The following is a 6,521-nucleotide window of genomic DNA, read 5'->3' on the forward strand; positions in this document are numbered from 1 at the left end:
ACCAGTTACCAGGGAAGGACACTAAGGGGCAGTGTAAGCGGGGACCAGAGAGAATTGGATGTGGTTCTGTGGACAGACCGAGTGGCGGGGCAGGTGAGTTCATCTCTAATAGGGACAGATTGTTTAGACCAAAGTGGCCTTTTTTTCCCCTAAACACCCTCCTGTTGTGTTTTGGGAAATGTGAACAGTTCATCAGTGATTTTAAACTCACATAATTATCTTTATATAACAATCTCTTCATGTAACCAATTAGAATCAAACGTAGAACTACCGCCCACTTCGCTCTGTATAATGATATGGCAGAAAGGATTACGAGTTCATTTCAACTGTTACAATGGTTGCATTCCATCGTTCCATTTGTATACGAGTTTCCTACAATGTAGTTATGAAAATTACTACAGGTAGACTATCCTTTATCCGAAAGCCTTGGGACCAGCTGTGTTTCGGTTTTCGGATTTCAGAAGGTTTGAATCTCCGTAGCTGACAACAAACACTGTTGCTTAGCAACAGCTTGTAAACACTCGGGCCCTGCCTTGGAAGCGTCTCTGAAGCTGTTGCTAAGCTACAGAGACTCTTTCCACAGCCTGACTGTTTAAGAAACTGCTAGGGGGAAGAAAAAAAATGCTAGGGGAAGAAAAAAAACCTAACAAAACGGCTGCTGATTTCTGCCGTTAGATCGAGGTTTCCGGCTCCCCCTGCTCCATATCTGAATTCCTTGACTTAGCGGGGGTCTGGGGCTCGACTGCCGCCGCCAATTGTGGGAAAGCCGGATATCGGCTGACTCCTACACTAAGCTGGTCCGCAAATCAGGTGGGGGGGTGGGGGAAGAAAAGACTATCGGACGGGCCGCTGCAACTATCGGACGGGCCGCTGTCTTCTTGGGTTCACTCTCCCGGTACCACCTTCACACTGCCCGGCTCGGCCTGCAATCTCCTACCCAGGAGGGAACTCTGTGACCCTCTGCCCTGCTCACAGGGAAAGGCAGGGCTCCCAGACCACTCCTGTCATGATTGGCGCCACTCGGGTCATGTCGTGCGCACGACTTACGCTCCACAAAAAAACTTTCGGTTTTTAGAGGTTTTCGGAAGTGTGGATAAAGGATAGTCTACCTGTAATATGTTTCTGATAATCAGTAAATTGGGATTAAAAATCCTGCTAATAAAATGACGTTTCTTTCAGTACACGTTCCCTGTGCCTAGTTTGTCTGGTTTCTGCCACTGGGAATCGGTCCAATCAATTTCTAATCACCCAAAACATTGATTTACGTCGTGTTCGTACCTCGGTTAATATTTTACTGTGTGAACATCTGTACACCTTCTCAGATTGGATCGAGAACAACCAGACGATTCATGAAGTGATGTATAACGGTAATACTTAACAGTTTAATAATTCCCAACCACTTTTCCTCCAGTTTCTGCTGGAATAGAGGCCCAGTGGCACAGTATCTTCCAAGTCAGGCTCAAGGACCTTCGTTCCACAGTGTATAACGATGTTATCAGATGTGTATGGAAGGTCAGGTGTGTATGAGGTATCAAAGTGTATCAGGGTCCTGCCAGGTGTGTATGGGGTTTCACAGTGTATCAGGGTCCTGCCAGATGTGTATGGGGTTTCACAGTTTATCAGGGTCCTGCCAGGTGTGTATGGGGTTTCACAGTGTATGAGGGTCCTGCCAGGTGTGTATGGGGTTTCACAGTTTATCAGAATCCTGCCAGGTGTGTATGGGGTTTCAGTGTATCAGGATCCTGCCAGGTGTGTATGGGGTTTCACAGTGCATCAGGATCCTGCCAGGTGTGTATGGGGTTTCACAGTATATCAGGATCCTGCCAGGTGTGTATGGGGTAACACAGTGTATCAGGGTCCTGCCAGGTGTGTATGGGGTAACATAGTGTATCAGGATCCTGCCAGGTGTGTATGGGGTTTCACAGTGTATCAGAATCCTGCCAGGTGTGTATGGGGTTTCAGTGTATCAGGATCCTGCCAGGTGTGTATGGGGTTTCACAGTATATCAGGATCCTGCCAGGTGTGTATGGGGTAACACAGTGTATCAGGATCCTGCCAGGAGTGTATGGGGTAACACAGTGTATCAGGATTCTGCCAGGTGTGTATGGGGTTTAACAGCATATCAGGATCCTGCCAGGTGTGTATGGGGTTTCAGTGTATCAGGATCCTGCCAGGTGTGTATGGGGTTTCACAGTATATCAGGATCCTGCCAGGTGTGTATGGGGTTTCACAGTATATCAGGATCCTGCCAGGTGTGTATGGGGTTTCAGTGTATCAGGATCCTGCCAGGTGTGTATGGGGTAACACAGTGTATCAAGGTCCTGCCAGGTGTGTATAGGGTTTCAGTGTATCAGGATCCTGCCAGGTGTGAATGGGGTTTCACAGTGTATCAGGATCCTGCCAGGTGTGTATGGGGTAACACAGTGTATCAGGATCCTGCCAGGTGTGTATGGGGTTTCACAGTGTATCAGGATCCTGCCAGGTGTGTATGGGGTTTCAGTGTATCAGGATACTGCCAGGTGTGTATGGGGTAACACAGTTTGTCAGGGTCCTGCCAGGTGTGTATAGGGTTTCAGTGTATCAGGATCCTGCCAGGTGTGAATGGGGTTTCACAGTGTATCAGGATCCTGCCAGGTGTGTTTGGGGTTCCACAGTGTTTAAGGATCCTGCCAGGTATGTATGGGGTTTCACAGTGTATCGTGATCCTGCCAGGTGTGTATGGGGTTTCACAGTGTATCAGGATCCTGCCAGGTGTGTATGGGGTTTCACAGTGTATCAGGATCCTGCCAGGTGTGTATGGGGTTTCACAGTGTATCTAGATCCTGCCAGGTGTGTTTGGGGTTTCACAGTGTATCAGGATCCTGCCAGGTGTGTATGGGGTTTCACAGTGTATCTAGATCCTGCCGGGTGTGTATGGGGTAACACAGTGTATCAGGATCCTGCCAGGTGTGTATGGGGTTTCACAGTGTATCAGGATCCTGCCAGGTGTGTATGGGGTTTCAGTGTATCAGGATCCTGCCAGGTGTGTATGGGGTAACACAGTGTATCAGGGTCCTGCCAGGTGTGCATAGGGTTTCAGTGTATCAGGATCCTGCCAGGTGTGAATGGGGTTTCACAGTGTATCAGGATCCTGCCAGGTGTGTTTGGGGTTCCACAGTGTTTAAGGATCCTGCCAGGTGTGTATGGGGTTTCACAGTGTATCGGGACCTTGCCAGGTGTGTATGGGGTTTCACAGTGTATCAGGATCCTGCCAGGTGTGTATGGGGTTTCACAGTGTGTCAGGATCCTGCCAGGTGTGTATGGGGTTTCACAGTGTATCTAGATCCTGCCAGGTGTGTATGGGATTTCACAGTGTATCAGGATCCTGCCAGGTGTGTATGGGATTTCACTGTGTATCTAGGTCCTGCCAGGTGTGTATGGGGTTTCACAGTGTATCAGGATCCTGCCAGGTGTGTATGGGGTTTCACAGTGTATCAGGAGCCTGCCAGGTGTGTATGGGGTTTCACAGTGTATCAGGATCCTGCCAGGTGTGTATGTGGTTTCACAGTGTATCAGGATCCTGCCAGGTGTGTATGGGGTTTCACAGTGTATCAGGATCCTGCCAGGTGTGTATGGGGTTTCACAGTGTATCAGAATCCTGCCAGGTGTGTATGGGGTTTCAGTGTATCAGGATCCTGCCAGCTGTGTATGGGGTTTCAACGTGTATCAGGGTACTGCCAGGTGTGTATGGGGTAACACAGTGTATCAGGATCCTGCCAGGTGTGTATGGGGTAACACAGTGTATCAGGATCCTGCCAGGTGTGTATGGGGTTTCACAGTGTTTCAGGATCCTGCCAGGTGTGTATGGGGTTTCACAATGTATCAGGATCCTGCCAGGTGTGTATGGGGTTTCACAGTGTATCAGGATCCTGCCAGGTGTGTATGGGGGTAACACAGTGTATCAGGAGCCTGCCAGGTGTGAATGGGGTTTCGCAGTGTATCAGGATCCTGCCAGGTGTGTATGGGGTTTCTCAATGTATCAGGATCCTGCCGGGTGTGTATGGGGTTTCACAGTGTATCAGGATCCTGCCAGGTGTGTATGGGGTAACACAGTGTATCAGGATCCTGCCAGTTGTGTATGGGGTTTCACAGTGTATCAGGATCCTGCCAGGTGTGTATGGGGTTTCACAGTGTATCAGGATCCTGCCAGGTGTGTATGGGGTTTCACAATGTATCAGGATCCTGCCAGGTGTGTATGGGATTTCACAGTGTATCAGGATGCTGCCAGGTGTGTATGGGGTAACAGTGTATCAGGATCCTGCCAGGTGTGTATGGGGTTTCACAGTGTATCAGGATCGTGCCAGGTGTGTATGGTGTTTCACTGTGTATCAGGATCCTGCCAAGTGTGTATGGGGTTTCAGAGTGTATCTGGATCCTGCCAGGTGTGTATGGGGTTTCACAGTGTATCAGGATCCTGCCAGGTGTGTATGGGGTTTCAGAGTGTATCAGGATCCTGCCAAGTGTGTATGGGGTTTCAGAGTGTATCTGGATCCTGCCAGGTGTGTATGGGGTTTCACAGTGTATCAGGATCCTGCCAGGTGTGTATGGGGTTTCACAGTGTATCAGGATGCTGACAGGTTTTTATGGGGTTTTACAGTGTTTCAGGATCCTGCCAGGTGTGTATGGCGTTTCACAGTGTATCTGGATCCTGCCAGGTGTATATGGAGTTTCACAGTGTATCTGAGACCTGCCAGGTGTGTATGGGGTTTCACATCTTTTCAGGATCCTGCCAGGTGTGTCTGGGGTTTCACAGTGTATCAGGATCCTTCCAGGTGTGAATGGGCTTTCACTGTGTATCAGGGTCCTGCCAGGTGTGTATGGGGTTTCACAGTGTATCAGGATCCTTCCAGGTGTGAATGGGCCTTCACTGTGTATCAGGGTCCTGCTAGGTGTGTATGGGATTTCCCAGATTATCACGACCCTGTCAGGTGTGTATGATGTTTTGCAATGTATCAGGAACCAACCAGGTATGTATGGTGTATCACAGTGCCTCGGGATCTTGCCAGGTTTATATTGGTTTTCACAGTGTATCTTGAGACTCCCACGTCTTTATGGGGTTCCACTGTGTATTAGGATCCTGCCTAATGTGTACGGTGTTTCAAAGTGTGTACGGTGTTTCAAAGTGTATCAGGATCCTGCCAGGTGTGTATGGCGTTTCACAGCATATCAGGATCCTGCCAGCTGTGTATGGCATTTCACAGTGCATCGAGATAATGCCAGATGTGTATGGTTTTTCAGGGAGTACCAGGATGCTGCCTGGTATGTATTGGGTTTCACAGTGCATCAGGATTCTGACACGTCTGTACGGGGTTAAACAGTGTATCAGGATCCTGCCAGGTTTTTATGGGGTTTCACAGTGTATCAGGATCCTGCCAGGTGTGCATGGAGTTTCACAGGGTATCTGAAACCTGCCAGGTGTGTATGGGGTTTCACTGTGTATCAGGATCCTGCTAGGATTGTGTGTGTGTGGTTTCACAGTGTAGCAGGATACTGCCAGACGTTTATTGGATTTCACAGATTAGCAGGACGCTGTCAGGTGTGCATGATGTTTGGCAATGTATCTGGAACCAACCAGTTGTGTATGGGATATCACAGTGCATCAGGATCCTGTCAGGTTTATATGGGTTTTCATAGTGTATCTGGATCCTGCCAGGTGTGTATGGGGTTTCACAGTGCAGCAACACCTTGACAGGTGTGTATGGGGTTTCACAGTGTATCAGGGTCCTGCCAGGTGTGTATGGAGTTTCACAGTGTATCAGGATCCTGCCAGATTTGTATGCAGTTTTACAATACGTCAGGACCCTGGCAGGTTTTTATGGGGGTTCACAGTGTCTCAGGTTCCCGCCAGGTGTTTATGGAGTTTCACAGTGTATCAGGATCCGGCCAGGTGCGTATGCGGTTTCACAGAGCATCGAGATTCTGCCAGATGTGTATGTTGTTTCAAAGAGTAGAAGGAAACTGCCAGGTGTGTATGCGTTTTCACAGTTTATTAGGATCCTGCCAGGTGTGCATGGGTTTTCACAGTGTAAACGGATCCGACAAGGTGAACATGGGGATTCACAGCGTATCAAGATGCTGCCTGGTGTGTCTGGGCTTTCACAGTGCATCGAGATTCTGCCAGGTCAGTATCGTGTTTCACTGAGTACCAGGATCTGTGGAAGTACAGTTTCTCACTTAGACACAAATGGCTTCCTAGGCATAGAATAAAAACTCAAATGGCCGACAGCATGATTCACTAATCAGTTTCAAGGGGATGAGACAATTTAGGAATGCTACATACGTACTCCTTATCTGTGATAAGCTTAACAAGGAGCCTCGTTTACCAAACAAATAGCCAAGGGCAGGATAAGGTAAACATCGGCCCACAGGCTCAGTTGGTACAGTGGGAGAACAGAAGGATCCCATAATAAAGGATTAGTTAATCTTATCTCAAGGTATTTCTGTTCGTTATTCTAATGAAGCCTGGAATACGTTGTTTCAGT

Source organism: Somniosus microcephalus, unplaced genomic scaffold (genome assembly GCF_052327205.1).
Source record: "Somniosus microcephalus isolate GS21.2 unplaced genomic scaffold, FLI_Smic_1.0 unresolved_chr1, whole genome shotgun sequence".
Classification (NCBI taxonomy): Eukaryota; Metazoa; Chordata; class Chondrichthyes; order Squaliformes; family Somniosidae; genus Somniosus; species Somniosus microcephalus.